The sequence below is a fragment of the Rhea americana genome, unplaced genomic scaffold, assembly GCF_003343005.1.
Source record: "Rhea americana isolate MKP2758 unplaced genomic scaffold, rheAme1 scaffold_74, whole genome shotgun sequence".
NCBI lineage: Eukaryota > Metazoa > Chordata > Aves > Rheiformes > Rheidae > Rhea > Rhea americana.
In genome coordinates, this window is record NW_028186912.1 from 4,019,743 (window position 1) to 4,036,400 (window position 16,658).

The 16,658-nt window shown below is 38.1% G+C and overlaps 1 long non-coding RNA gene across 1 annotated transcript in view; it reads right to left on the minus strand.

Moving 5' to 3' along the window:
- Window positions 1–5,983: 5,983 nt before the first annotated feature.
- LOC146585998 (uncharacterized) overlaps window positions 5,984–16,658 on the minus strand; it is a 35,736-nt gene continuing 25,061 nt past the window's right edge. The window contains exon 4 of the long non-coding RNA XR_014897878.1: window positions 5,984–6,015. This is a non-coding gene — a long non-coding RNA (uncharacterized LOC146585998). The remainder of the gene's footprint in view (window positions 6,016–16,658) is intronic.

A 16,658-nucleotide genomic window follows, 5' to 3' on the forward strand; every position in this document is an offset into this window, starting at 1 on the left:
AGGCTTTTGCCCCACTGTATTTTTTTTGTATTAACAGATCAGTTGGAGAAAGTAGTTGAAATGGGTCTAGCGAAAGAAGTGARGCAGGCCCTCTGTTCAACCAGCTGCCTCCCTCCACCCCAGGCCTCCACATCTTTGTAAGGCCGGGGGTCCTGCTCGCTTGCAAGTTACACCACTGAAACCACAGCAAGAATGACAAGCAAGGTGGCAACAAAGAGTTATGGTGGGAGCAGAAARTAAGTGGGAAATGACAGCAGAAAATGAACATGAAAGAAGTGGAGTGGAAGGATGGGAGACGCTAACAAAGGGAAAAAGGAAGTGTAAATGACCATAGGTGAGAATAGATAAAGGAAACAAATTACAAGAACAATGCACAAGGAATGTGGGTGATAGAAGAGGGAAAGGGCTATAAAGAGTGAAGCTGAGAAAGGCATGTAAATGAAGACTGAACTAAAGGGACGTATTTTGCCCTCAGTCATACCGAATAATACTTACATATCTTGTACCATGGAGTTCACATGAGGGCCAGTCATGTGACCGATTGTATTCAATGTGAATACGGGCAGCAGAAAAGGGTACAAAGAAAGAAAGGCAGGGAAAGAATCAGGACAGAGAACAAAGAAGGACTTGGGTTATGAGTAAAATATAAAAAATAAGAGTAGCTGAGGGAAGAAAAAGGGTGAATGTGGATATTCTCAAGCAAACATACAAAGGATAGTTGACACTTATTTTGGAACAGAATCACCATAATCCAGAGTACAGTTTTCATCTAAATATTTGCTTGCGCTTGTAGAACAGCTTTTATCACCCTGTTAGATATGTTGGATATCTCTTTTTAGAAGCTTTATACTGCAACCCATCAGCTATAGGATTAGCACAACTTTCACACGAAATGGATAACAAAAGTGAAGTCATTTCTGGTCTAGTGAGTCTTCTTTGGGTCTTTTTTTTTTTTTTCTTTTTTTTTTCTGCAGAAACTCTTGTTGGCATATGTGAAATGGTTTGGTTTTCCTCAGTAATTTTGACTCATTTGTTTGTGGTTTGGCAGGCTGGGGGCTTATTCTGAGAAGACAGCTATGTCAGTGTTGTCAGTTGTGTATGGGGAAGTTTTTCTGGAAAAGAACAATGTTGAGGTGTTTGCGAAAGATGAGATCAGATTGTTCTAATGCCCTTTGGATATTCATTCCATAACAAGATTTTCACAGCTGAAAATGCTTTGTTCCCATTTTTCTTGTGATTTATGTTGGTCTAAAGGACTGCAAATGCCTTAGATGTTCATAGATCAAATTCTGATTTGGGGGACTAATCCAGGCCAAGTGGAATGAACTTTGAGAGGGTAGGAATGGACACCAGAAATGAGCAGGAGGAGTCTGTCCCAGTAATAATTTTGTTGCAAGATCCACACAGTGTAAAGCTCCTTCTCGTTATAGGTCTGGTTCCCAAATGAACACTGACATTCAGAGGATGTTTGTAACTTTGTTTAGAGAGCCTTCAGTGGAAAATACAGAAATAGTACTAGTACTTATTTATTATGAATATGAAAAATAGAGCATAAGACAGAATTAAGGTACTCCTAGGACTTTGYTGTAGATTTGTCAGGCTAAGGTTAATGCCTTTGCAAGAATGGTATCATGTTGTATTAGCTATCACTACTGTGCAAACAAAACATTATCACGTGGACACAAAAGTTTGGTTAGTAAACAGTGAGATTAACATGAAAACATCCAAATAGTCTTATGAAGTTTTATGTCATTAGTTCTTTTTAAAAATTTTTATGCACATACAGTATCTGTGTATCAGTGCCCTTGCTCAAATCATTTTGAGCACAAACATTGCTCTTAGCAGCAGCAATTGCATCTCCTGGGGCTGATATTGTAATTAATGAGATTTGAGGCACATATACTGAGACAATTTTAAGTTTTTAATATCAGAAATGAAGATCCAGTGTTTGTTAAAAAGGGGGATGAAGGGTGGCTGTACTTTAAAGCTTCTCAGTCCAACATTGGAAAGGAATTCACAATGTATTTTTAGAGTGTTATAAAAATCTCTTACATAATGCTGATTAATTCTTAGGTTTTAGGGAAGAGCACTGGGCTTTGTGTATGAGAGTGTTGACCGGCTAAGCCACTGAAAAAAGGCTGGTTTGGACTGTATTTTTTTAACTTCTTAGATATAGAAAGCTGCAATTATTCAATTATTACAAGATTTTGCTTTTGTTTGGGCGTGTATGAATATTTTTCTGGAAACTGCATCTTATTCTTGGAAGTCTTTATCATTTTAAAACATATGCTATGTTATATCACCCTGTCTGAGATATAGGATAGCTAAAAACTGTTTTTTCTCTCCCTCTCTCTTTTTTTTTCTCTTACTGCAGCTAGTTACATTATGGATTAATGTTAAGAATGTCTGCAGTGAAACATTACTTGTGTGGCTGCATCACAGTTACTTATACAATGTTACTTATATTTTAGAATCATGACTTTCCTCATATACTTAGATTGATATATGCAATCAATGTGTAGTTCTGCCCACTGTGTTGATTTTCAAAATAGTCAATTAATCTGGCTGGATGGTTTCAGACAGTTTTTAATAAGGGCCTATTCAGGATATTAGCTAGCCGTGAGATGCTATTCCCTTATTTTAATTCTAGTTATATGTAGTTATTGTTTTGTAGTTGGAAAGATTTCTTTGCCAAGATAACATGAGAAACAGAAGCTTTTGCTTGGTGTTTTTCAACAGATCTGTGACCAGACACCCTTGAAGCCTTTCCCAAAATTCCTTCCTCCTTCTATAGGTTGTTTAATCTTTCTATGGAGTTTCTAGCTATGAACCTCATTCTGCGATCTTTCATTCTTTTGCCATACAGATGAATAAGAATTGCTCAGGTGAGTGAGATCATTATTAGAGAATGAAGATAGGAGGAATACATCGGTCAGAAGTGTAAAACAAAAGCTTTATTTGTCCCTGTCTTCCAGTTGGGAGGAAATAAAAACCTGGTAAATATAGCTCAGTGGTAGTGAGAGCGCTATAGTAAAAGAAGTCTCAAAGACAAGGCTCATTAATATCCAGTTTGTCACCCAGATCTCCTGCCAGCACGGCTCCGTTTTTCACTCTGTAATATCTTTTATAGGTGTTCCTGCAGTACCACTGGAAGGAGTCTCCACCACCACAGATAGTTAATACTGCTCTGCAGTGTTTGGTTGCCTGAATTCTTTTATGCTAAAGGACGCTTGTCCTGTGAGATGCAGTGCAGCTCTCTGAAGGGAGCTACGGGCATCTTTCAGCACAGAGCTACAGAACTGGGAGAAGAGAAGCAATTCTGTACCCTAAAACTGGATGGAAGAACTTGCAATCTGCTGTAATTTCCTCTGGAACACAGTCTGTCCTTGTTTTTTCACTCTCATTGTGCCCATGAAACCTAAGTTATGGCCCTGCTTCCTCTTTGCACGTTCTTTTTCCTATAAGAACGATGACCACAATTTCTTTCTGTCTTTGGAAATGAAGGATGGATTATTTGCAGCCTCCTGTTACATAGTTCATCCATGAAAGGGCCACATCAAATCTGAGTATGTTTAACTTAGAAATAAAACTTGATATGAATAAAACCATCAATGGTTTAGTGCTCTCACTGTCAATGGTATGATTGCTTACACCTCCAATCAAATCCATACTCTGGCTTCCAAAAATGCAATTCAAAATACTGGAAATGCTCTCTAAAGCACTCCATGCCATACAGTCTGAATCTTAGTTCATAAAAAGGAAATAAGCACTTCTGTGAGTAGTGGTTTTCTGCATGTTAGTGCTTATGATGGGTTCACTGGTGTTTAATGTGGTTCTAGATCTCACTGGTGCTATTTCCACAGAAAGGGCTTTCACAACATGTCTCTCCCGCTCACATACACACATGCTCACCTGCATGCATTCCCTGGTGTCAGTAAAGGCTGAATGCACGTAGCCTGCCTTGTGGAGAAGCTCAGCTGCGCTCTCCCTCCTTTCCCCAGCCATATATTTTCAATTAAATAATTGACATTGCTACCTTTTTGTCAGATTTGGTTGATATTGCCAGTGGGTAAAAATTATGACTGACATGTATGTAAACACACATGGCATACGTGACTACTTTCGTTACTTTAGGTAATGTGGCTAAAGCCAGTTTGGGTGTTTTAAGATACCTGACTGAAATTATATGTTACCAGATAACTCAGTCTATGAAAAAATAGTAAGTGTTAGTTATTAATCATTTGAAAGAGAGCTGATAATCATCATTGATGATCCAATGATATGTCACATCAAGAATGTGCTTCTATGCACTGTATGTGCCAAAAAATAGGAAAAAAAACAGCTTAAAAACGGTGGCTATATGGTCTTCATTGGGTGGGTGTGAGGCTAACTTGGACTCCAGTCTTCCACAAAGATCCACATGGGCAGATCTATCTTTGCATGGTGTGAGTGCAAGGGTCTGTGGGTAAGGGTCTGCTACAATGTCCTAGCTTCCACTAGGCTACCTTGAAAAAGAAAATGAAAATGACATTAGCAGAATYGGAACTGCCTCCATTGTTTTTATTTTCAGGGTCACTACACTCAGCAGTATGTTACAGGAAAAGGATGAAGCCAGTATGGAGTAGCTSATAGTTCCTGAGTTGATCTGACACATGCAGACTGCTGTTGACTTCAACAGGCTTATTCAACACAGTAGCCATTCATTTCTTTTGYTTTTTAGGACTAGTCAAAATGCAATTTTGTGAGATTGTACTGATGACATTTCACGTCATGGGCTGTAGTCCTAGGGTTGCACAGGTGTATCAGAGGGAAGAGTTTGACTTTAGCCAGCAATTAATCATGACTAGGACAAATAACCTCTTCAGAACTCTCAAGATTTTTACATTTATTAAGCTCTGTTAATAAAAAAAGATTCTAAAGCAAGCTGTAGCACTCAAAGTGAAGATCTGGGGAAATAAATGGCCAATGCTATCATACTGTGACAGCTTTGGCCAACCTTTACACAGTTTTATAAAACAAATGCACGTGATGTTCGATTCCCTGGGTAGCTCTTTACTGTTAGATGTTCATACTTAATATAAAAGATGAATAAAATGGTTCTATCTCTCCACATATTTACTTAGCACATATTGGTGAATTAAATATCATCCCAGTGGTGTACCACATCAGCCATGCTATATCGACATATTTAAACATAACAGTAGCTTTGTGGAACTTTTCTGTCTTCCGTGAGGTGTATAACCTGTGGAAGATAGAGATCATTTCGGTCTGTATTATGGGCTTAATATTCAAAGGAACTAGCTTCTCTGGACCTCAGAAATCATAGAAAATAAAGCCATCATCTTTGGGCTGGCTCTTCTTTTTGAGTAGCATAAAGTATGCAAGTGAACTCTGATATCTGAGCGTTTATTTCATTTGCTTTTAACACCAACATTTCAGCATTTTCTTTTGCTACTTCTGCAAACTGTTTGAGGTTTTCATGTTCAGTCAAGAATAGATATATTGAAAACTGGCTAAAATTTCATTGTGTTTTGAACCTGGGGCCCAGGGAAAGGATGATGATGATTAAAAACACTAGCACATACCAAATCGAAGCTGTACCAGATCCGGCTGACTGTTTAACAACTGGCCAATRGCAGTGCTAAAAGTTAAAAAGAAAGCCACAATGTTATTCATTCAGAAATGTACTGATTAATAAAATACTTGAAGAAATTTGTACTTAAATATGTTCTATTTCTCTTAAATTTCCAACAGATCAGAGATTCATAAATAAACAAAAGCACTGTGGAATATAATCCACAAAGCATACTGAAAAATCCAGCAAAATAACAAGTAAAATTGATTAAAATGCTTGATAGTATATGGAATCATGAAAAAAGAAGTAAGAACATATTGCCTATTGCTCACAGAGGCTTTCACTGAACCAAAAGTATATGGAACCTTTTTATTTCCCAGTTCTGGTAATACGCACTGCAGAACTTACATTGTCACTGTTCTTCTGATTTTCATGGGTACCTGGGAGAAATGAAGAACAGAGTTCTATAGCAAATTCAGTTCCTGTTACAACCGCATGCTACAAACACAATTACATCAGGGGAACCAAACTGCAACCCTCCATTCTGTGTTCTCTATAACTAAAGAACAGTAAAGCAGGGTTGTAACGGGGCATAGGCTGTGTCACAGCACGGAGAATGCACCCGCTTGGGTGGGGAACCCTTTGACTGCAAATGTCTTCTATGAGTCTATGACAACAGTACAGAGAGACTGTGAAGATAATASCCTATTTAGGTTCATCTTTAATCGAATATTTCTTGGTTTCTAGACTAGGATTTTGACGAGGTAAACAGGTAAAAGGCAATGTAATGTTAGCACATGAATATAGTTTTAGAGGTTTGTTTTGTTTTTGTGCAGCAGATTGTTTTGTGAGACAGAGCCTTGTATAGAAACCAGACTATTACTTGTATTCTTTGGCATTTCGATTTATAAAAGTTACTCATGTTTACACACACATACTCTCACACACACACACTCACACAGTATTGTTCATATACATTGTTCATCTGGTAAGGAAGAAATAAAAAAAGAAATTGATACCAGTCTGCATATGTGTTCAAAAGCTTAGTGAATTCTTCAAGCCCTGCTGTGGATCAGATTTCATGAAACTGCAATAAAAAAATCCTTTTTTACCTTGTCTTTGTGTGTTCTGAGGTGGGTTTGTAAGGTTTGAATTACTAGGTAATCACCAAGAAGTCTCCTWTTCATGAGCATGCAGCTGGGAAATGGACAGTTTAATATTAATGGAAAGAACAAACTCTCCATCTCCTTTCTCTCCTCTTTCTTCTCTGCTTCATCATTTTTTTTTCCTCTAAGGCCCCTATCTTGGAATTGCCTTTGTGGAAGTCCAGGATGAAACACAAAGCAAGAGGAAGGGCCATTTTTCAATTGACTTCAGTGAGAACACTAATGTATGAATATTCAAGATAGAAAAATCCAATTCATTGATGTATCTGCAATTATTTATTAAATTAAGAAACTAATATTAAATGAATCTGCAGGCTTTCCTTATGAAATGTTTTGYCATCACCATGCCAGGGGGAGATATGGAAATAACCATTTCTACCTCTAAAAGAGGAAAAATAGTAAGCGTTTATTGAGAATGATTAGGCACAAGTGATTGAACTTTAATAAAATAAATAGTAGCACAGTGTCTGTAATATACTAYAGATCCACACCTATTCTGTCTATGGAGTGTGAATGTCTTTCAAGATGCCATTGACTTCCATCATTTAATGAAGTACCTAGGAAGATGTCTGGATAAAACACCCTCCACTGCTGTTCACCTTTAGTTCCATCACTGGCTTCACTTTCAAACAAGTCGAGCAAGAAATTGAAGTTAATCGCCAAAGTTTAACACATTGTGATTTTTTTTTAGATTAAAGGATGTTTATTCATATTCTTTCTCACTTAAGCCAACTGCTAGAAATCCAATGTGATGAATGAGAGAGGACAATCTCAAAGCGGGGTCTCCAGGGACTGCTAGGTCCAAGACAAATATAAATTAACCCTTGTTGGGCTTTGCAGCACAAAGAAACCCTTTCCACTGAAAGGAACTCAGAGATCCTGTTGGGAGACATGGGATTGGATTGGACTGAGAGCTCTAAAAAGTCTTCTATTTCTCCATTTGTAGATATATTTGAATAGAAACCTTTGATATTTACTTCTGGATTGGCTTCTTGAACATGCTAGACCACCAATTTATGGTTCCCCTGTCTAAGCCTGGTGGTGTTATTTAGGGAGTTGAATTGCATGAGCCATTCCGACTCCTTGTTTTGCCCACTCCAAGATCTGCTTACWCAGGCAGAGCAGTTCTCATGACTGAAGGTACTTGCTTTCTCCAAGTGGTCTTGCTGTTCAATTYAGGGCAGTACTGCAGGTCTGTGAGGAGAATCAAGCTGTCATCTGAGTAGCTGGAAAGCCAGGATAGTAACCAAATGGAGTGCTGAACAAGGGAACAGGGATGCCTTAGGGCTGTGCTAGAAACAGTGACGCCTCCCATCTGTTTCTCTCCTGTTGAGGTCTCCACATATTTTACTGCTCATAGTCTGGCTGGTATGGTAGTATCACAGTTTGCTAATATACCTGGGTAAGAAACCTGTAATTTCAGGGGAACAGTGTTATTTAAAATATATTTTTTTATTGTTTTTGATAACAGTGTTGAAATATATAGCTCAGCTTCATGATACTTACTGACCTGTGGTAACTCTTTTCCACTGGTGATTGAAAAGTGGGCTTGGAAAGACAAAATATTTTAGTTCTTCCGTTTACTTTTTTCCTTTTTCTAATTTTCCTCTGCCCTCAAAAAATTAACCAACCTTCCAACTAAAGAGAGCTCTGCACCTCAGCATGATAAATGTCCGTCTAGAGCATCCCAAGGTATAGATTTTAGAAAGGCAGAAGGAGGTGCATTTTTTTATATGACTGTTGCTAATATACAAGGCTGCAGGGTAGGAAGACAGCTCTTGAGAAGCTCCTTCCTGACCTAGAAGGGCATCATGTCTGATTATGACAACTTACCTAATTCCAGGCATTGGTAAATGAACAGAGATGTGGAAGGCCATGTATGTGAAAGAGGAGGACTTTTAAATCTCACAGGCTGGCCTCAAGGGTTTTGATTCAGAAACAGACAGAAATTATATAGAGTTCCCAGAATACAGCTGGTGCACCCATAACTGCATTGGCTATAATAGSATTTTTTTACTGTGCTAGGAATGAAATATCGGGCTCTCATTGTTATCTTTCCTTGTGCAGCTATAAAGAATTTATTTGTGAGTTTTACAATATCCAGAGGTGGTTCCTTTGTACCCTTTTTTAATACAGTTGAAATGCCAAAAGTTTCTTATTACTCTCTTTGCCCAGTACTAAACCCTTATAGCAATCCTGAGGCTGGCATGTCTATCCTATCCCGAATCATTTCTCAAAGAGACCATTTTAATTCCCCTGCAAAGCTGGTTCTTCTAAGGCCATGTTTAGATAGCTCTATTACTGAGTCTTTTCCAACATGCTTAGTTCAAGAAGCTCATGACAGACTAGTGAGACACTCATCAATGGTTCTAAAACCTTAGATTATTTTATCTGTTCTTGACAAGACTCCGGAACATACCTTAGATTTTAGCCATTCTCTGATCATATTGAAATTTCTTGTAAACCTGAATTATTGCCAYATTAGACTTGAAAAATGTCACATATGAATGCGGGAAAACCAACTTTCACTAAAAAAAGACATTTAATTGTTCAGAATATTAAGGAATCAGGGAACCATTTTTCATTTACATAGGCTAGATTTCTACAAATTTCTACAAGTTCCTCAGAGAGTTTGGCCCTGACTTCTCATTGCTTTAAGTAGGAGCTAGACTAGGCCATTGGTCTTACTTTCCAAATACTCCATTCTCCATCACCAGTCAGGGGCTGCTCCTGAGAACTGTCTGGATTTCATACTGATTTTTCAGTATATTCAACCCTGACAAACATATTTCTTCTTTTAAAAACTTCCMGTATTAAATGTATCACTAATGTTAATGGAAATGACAAACTAATTCCAGCAAAGAAATACACAGTCATAAAAGGAGTCCATTTTAATTATTTTTCTCTTTCTTCCTGTACACTGATTATTTTAAAATGATTTTATAAAATAAATTTTTTCCATTGAGATTTTTTTTTTCTCTTTCATTGTCTTTATGAATCTCCTTTCTTCTCTGTAGGTTCTTGTAATCTCTAAGGAAAGAATAAATTTTTCATTCAGGTTTAGCAGGTCTGATCATGCAGTCCATTCTTGAACAACTTTCCCATTAAAACCAGGAAAGATCATGGTGTAGGACTCAGCTTTTCTGCTAAGACATAAGAAAACAACAAATTCCAAATTTTGGAAGGAAATGAGTGAAACTGTGAAGAAAATCTTTCTCCTAACCCCTTCCAGTTAATCCGCCACATACATATATCTCCAACAGCTATTACCCAGCAATCTCCTCCTCATTCAAGAAGTACTTGGACAGATGGAAGTCAGAACAGTAGGGGGCTAATAAACTATTTCAAGGTTCCCAAATTAGGTCTGTTTAAAAATAAATAATTGATTTATAAATGCTAGCAACCAATAGGAGTGTTGCCACTGATTTCAGTGGTTCTGGCAGTATCTGGCTCCTAATACAAATACAAATGTCGTAATTTGTTTTCCATCCTCTCTTATGTCAATGTAAACAATCTTTTGGAAGGATTTGGATATTTCTCTGCAGGAGTATGAAGCCTAACCTAACAGTATTGTGTTAGTTTATGAGAAGCAGAAGGGAAATCTGACAAGTTTAGTGACATTGTCCAAGCTATCTGAAACACAGAAAATGTCTTACATAATGAAAAGCACATTAGAGTTTAAAGTATGTTCTATGTTCATTGCTTAAATGTAYATTAGAAGCCAAATATGTAGAAACTTGAGCTAAAAATGATTGAGTCAAAACAAAAAGCATAAGAACAGTCAACATGCTTCATACAAGTCACTGCCTAGATCTTCTGAAGCTGTTTAAATATTTCTTGATGATATCATCTTTTATCTTAAGATTTGTGAAAAAAGTCATTCTCTATAGTATCATGTATAATACTCAAAGAAGGCAAGTTTTACCGCAGTGTTTCCTTTTCTTAAGAATAATTTAATGCATCTTTCCTTGAATATATCTTCCCTCTTGTCTTACAATTTCAATCTGAATTCAGATAACTACATTTCCCAAAGAAGTCTTACATTCAGACTCAAGTTAGCATTTGTTTACTATTTACAAACCATCCATTTTGATATAGGTCTTTAAGCCCATTTTTTTACCAGCTTTTATTTGAAACATTTTAGAGTTTATTTCTCAGAAACAGCTCATGGAAGCAGATAAATGTAAGCGGCTATAGCAAATATAGGTTGTCTGTTTTGCCTTTCCAGGTGCTAGACCTGGTGTGAGAATTCAGTGGTGAGTTTGCCTCATAACAAAAGACGCTCTAGCATACTATGGGCAGTGCTGTATTTCTGTACTTGCCTGTAGGCCTAACTGCTAATTTTGAAGTCCAGTCACTCTGTGCTCAGCTAACAACATTGTTTACCACAAAAGGTTCAGCAAAAACTACTGCTGAAATTGCTCAGTGGTCAGTCATGTTTCTTGAAATTAATTTTCAGACTGAGTAGCTGCCTGCTGTGAAGAGGTTTATGGTAGAATGTCTCTCCTGGCTGCCAGAAGTTGCCTAGGACCTTTTGATACACAAGCAATGCATTTTAAAATATGCATTTCCTTAGGCACATTATTATTCTAAAAGTCTTGGAAGTTATGTTCTCACTCTTTGTCACCATAGAAATGATTATACAATTACTTACAAGGTTTTCCAAAGAAGAACTGTCTATATATCTGGATACAGATACAATGGCTCTCCTTGGCACTGAGGAATTACTTAATTGCAAATAAGAGACCATCTCTTCATTACCCAGAAACTAKCAGGAAAAAAGCAGGCATGAACCACACTGACCAAATACATTTTGAAAGGAGCAAGCAAGTTAGGCTGTGGGCATGTCTCTTCTAGTTGCAAGTTTGCCAGGTGGAGATGTTGCGGCCTTAGCATGGCTCCCTGCTGCTATCACCGGTCAGATGGTTACACTTTCAGGCCTGCCAGGTGATCTGCTTCAGCATGCGCTGCTTAAGCCATTTTAAACAAAATAACCTCACTTACGAGAGACCTATTAGTTAAGCTGTGCACAGAACATGGCTTATGTTGGCTGAAACAGGTGAGGGAGCACTCACAGGAACTGCTCGTGCATCCTCCCTTACAAGCTGGTAACCTCAGAAGAGGGTGGAGGGAAAGAGCTGATGGCAAACTGGCCATGGAAAGCTCCTCAGCTGGCAAAGGGCAGGTGGTAGAAGGTGCGTGTTCACAGCCTTTAGGAGTATTTGCCATCTAAACATGCTCCAAACTTGAGTGAATTTTATCTTTTATTATAAAACGTCCTCTTTTCTTCACCAAACAAGTCCAGAGAAGGGAAATAAGTTTGGCCAGCAGGTATACAAGCTCCCTCCAGATTACAGCACAAGTCATACAGATATAACATAACTCTAATAAAGCTGCTAGTTCAGCTGCAACAGGGAGCATGGATGCAGATGTTCTCATTGCACTTGCTTGTGCAGAGCAAAGGCATCTCAAAAGCACTTACTCAGTGCAAAAAGGGCACGTGGATCCTTCATACTCACATTAACTTCACCCCTTTTTACAGCTTTAGACATGCTGAGATGACAAGCACTTGTGCAAAACCATGATTTAGCCAGTATTTAGAGAGAAGAACAGATAGTGTATCCTTTTGTCAATCAGGCTGGTTTTCTACTTCCATCTTTTCTTTTGTTTGTTTGGTTTTTGTTTTTTAATCAGTTGATTGAACTGCATGCAGAAGCCCATCAGGCTCTTCCTTATGGTAATTCCCATTATGCCTAATAATATCCAGTGCATGCACTCTTTTTAAACCTCTTTCAAGTTCAGTTTCAGTTTCTGCCCCACTTTTATTTTTATAAGTGTTTTGTCTGTAGAAATAATATTTTATGTATAGCAGATTTTGTGCCCAAGTTCCCTACAAGTCCTAGGAATTCCCTTGTCTGAGAAATACACACATTAAAACAGTGAAGAGAACCCTTTCAAATTCAAGAAGATAAAAGCAAATGGGCATATAAAAACACAAAATGCAGACAAAGATGGAAAGCAAATGAAAGGATGAGGTTTCTGATAAGGGAGAACAATTGCTTAAGAAAATAAAAATTATAAATCTTTAGAAAGGAAGATATGAGGGTTTTTTTTTCTGAAGTAGGGATAAATAGACTGAATAAGGTCTCAAATTCCATCAGATGTGCTAACTTCAGAGTGATGAAGATACTCTTTAATGGCAGAAATTGTAAGTCTGTCATACAATCGTATGTCAGTCAACRGTCTGTCAGGCTGGGGCTCTAGAAGATTTCAGATGTGCCAGCAGAATTTCATCTACTCAAACTGCCTATTATTTTTTCTCCTTTTTTCTGGCAAGTTCAGCAAGGGAAGTGGAAACAACCAGTTAAGAATAAAGTTTGACCTAAACTGTTACCTAACAATTTTTTTCATCTTCCAAAACCTTTCTTTTACAATCTGAAGCAGTTACTGTACTTTAAAAGAAACATTTTTGTGCTTCTCCCTATTTCTAAGCAGTGCAGAAGTACTAAAATGCAGCGCCAAAGCCTTTTCTTCCAGTATTTCCATCCCATTAGAAACCACAAAGTGAGGCAAATGCTGAGAGCAAGCCTCATCTTGCAAAACTTCCAGTTCAATCTATTGAACACAGAGGTTTGGATCAGTTTGATTAAGCTTGCAAAGGTTGACTCAGTCCTTCATCCTTCACTGGTAGGTAAATTGAATCATGGGATTTATACAGAATAAACCTTGCCAGACAAACTTGATTGCATTTTTGATGGAATTACAAAATTAGCAGATGATGGGAAAGCAGTAGATGTAGTATATTTGGATTTCAGGAAAGCATTTGATACTGCCTCATGAAATCTTACTTGAAAAATTAATTCAGATTGGCTGTGAGGAGAACACTGTCATGTGGAATGAGAAGCTCAAACATTATAACAAAGGGCAATGATAAAATGCAACAGACTCACATCTGCCTCTGACCCAGCATCCTGTCCTCAGTGTTACGAGGACACCACCTTTGGTCCTGTGAGAGAAGACAGAGCTGTGAGGCCCTTTGTGGGCTTCTTCTGAGCCTGGCTGTCTCAGGCCCACTGCACTGCCACAGCTCATACCTGATTAGGCAGGAAGGCTGGAATGGACTTTAACCTGCCAATGTAATCAGGCATCTCCAAGGCAGGGCAAGCGTGACCTGTCTGCTAGATGGGGTAGGAGCTTGGTGTCCAGGTGGGAGTCATGTGYCACTTTCCTGGAAGCCCATGATGCAGCACCGTACACATGATGAGACCCAGAGATGGCTGGCACCTGAAAAAGCAGTTTGTGGCTTTCCTATTCAAAGAATGTGTGGGGACAGAGGATAACAAAAGCAAAACACTCCTGCCTTCTTGGGAAATAGGTAAGAGCTGCTGTCATTAGCTACCAGTTAAAATAAAGGAGACACTAAGACCCCAAATTATCTTAAGACTAGTCTTTTCTTCTGTGTCAAGGAAAAGAGACTACACTATTATACAAAATATTCTGCTGCAACCTCACACTTAGTTCTGAAGGCATCCTTGTAAGGAAATTTATTGACAAACAGCAGTAATTTTAGAGAAGAGCAAACCAAAATGTTCAGATGCTGATATGACAGAATTTTATATACATATATGCATGCATGTATGTATGGACATGATGAAATCAATACAAGAAATAGATAGTTGAAATACAGGGACAACTCCTAACACTGAAAATTCTGGGCCTACAAACTTCTCAAAGGAAATGGAAAATAGCTCACCCATCAGWACATTTACATCTAATTTGGATAAAAAATGATTTTTTTCCATGTGGATTCCCCTGGCACCTGCCAATTCCTTGAAAGCTTACAGGAGTCTCAGTGGGGCTTGGTTACACCTCAGCAGAAGGCAAACCCTTATCCACCCAATAGAAAAATATTTCCTCTGGCAATCTGCCACATAGAAAACACATCTTAGTGTCCATTTCAGTTCTGTAAGTTTCTCGCATGCTGTTTCTTTTYGCATTCATTCTGCGTGCTTTTGCTCTCGTTGATAACAGCCAGGTCTGTTGCTGCAGATGAACTTGGCTCATACCATGCTCCTGTGTGAAAACCTTTTCCCAGCAGCATCATCCCCAGTTTTACTTTGCAGGAAGCACTATAGAAACAATGTTTCTTCATTGGAGCATCCTGAACATTTTGATTGCTGTAAAGGAGGTTGAATCTATCACCTAGTCAGAACAGATTTGGTCATGCAGGCTACCAATTTGTTTATCTCTGTTCAACTGTTAATCTTTTTTAAATATTGAAAACTTAAATCTAAAAATCCACTGCTTTCCTAAGACCTTTTAAGTCAACTTTCAAAGGCAGCCTTTTATTGCTGGGTTATAAACCCTTTTACAAAGGAAAGCCTTAAGTCYGAATATTAAAATAAAGTGTTTAAAGTTCCTTTTTGGATTGTGAACCTATTATTAAAGCAGGATGGAAACTAGTTTGCAGTCTGCCTTTTACACAGAGCATCCACATTACCAGAGTCCAAAATGAAGTCACTTTTTTGGATTAGGTGCAGACCACAGAAGGCTTAGAAATGCCACTTGTAATTAAAAACATTGGGCCTGGATCCTTCTTTCTTTACTGAGGTTAAATGGCCACTGAAAGCAATACAAGTTGAGATTGAAGAACAACAGCAAGCTCATGTCCACTATTTCCTAATATATTTAACTGTTTATTGATGCTAGGAAAGCTTTGTACAGTTTGTACGTTTCAATAGTAAAATGGATGCAATTTCCTCTAACTTTGATAGTGATGGTAATAACAGTTAGTGCTCTGTGAGGCCAAGCAGAACCTCCCTTCCTTGTCCCCTTCTTCATGCCATATAAGATTAACTGTCAGTCCTTCAGTGTGGATGAATGCTGTGGGCTTTTGTTGCACTTTTCTTGTGCTTTTTACTCAGCTTTATCTGCTATATTTCTACTAATGTATTGTCTATTTAGATGACAATCTTTATGAATCAGAGACTTTCAATCTACCTGTCTGGAGGAGTTTAGCAAAATCAAGCCTTCATCCTGCCTGACCTTTATTAATTTAAATTTATATTTATGTAAATTTAAATTTACAATATAAATACTACTTATATAACATTTTAATTCTTAAAAATATTATGTGAACTGTATGGGCTAGATCCAGTAAAACATGTAGGTACCCAAAGAAGGACATACTTGCAACTGAAGTGCTAAGCAGAATACTGTCTTCTAAAATATCCCCTTTCAGCCGTTGTCAGCTCGGAACTTGGAGGTATGTTCCTTTTTGATTCAACATTTTGTCAAGCACCACACAGCTCACTTTGATGTCTCTTGCCTTAAGTTCCACTGCAGTATGGGAACTAGGTGTATTTCCATTTAGGTTCCCTGGTAAATAGTCTTAGAACGTATTCCACAAAAATATTGTCCTAGTTGCATTCTTTCCATATACCACGGGTGACAGAAGGGACTTGGCTTATTGCAAGACAGGGTCCCTCTAGCATCTGAAGCTACTGGTATGYAGAAACACATACCAGATTCCAGGAAAATTATGTACAAAAGGGAATATGACCCTGCTAACTAGTGATCAAGGCATTTACCTTAGAGTTGAAAATCCTTACTCCCCAGACAATTCCTGCAGTTTGCTGTCTAGTCTGCTGATCGTCGGACAAGAAGCAAGGACGATTCTGTGAACATAGTTCAAAACTCAAGAATCTCCTTCTACAAATTGTAATTTCAAGGTGTCTTCCCTGTTAGCAACCGGGCTCCCTCCTTGGGTGTCTCTCTCCCCGTGCTTTGGTCAGAAGTACCTGTGCTTAAAACAGGTTCTGGACTTCCTTCCTGGGGATGAAGCTTAAAAGTCACATAGCTTTTTTCCCTRGTAGAAGATGTCTCAGTATCAGTGAACTCTTTCAAACCACATCTTT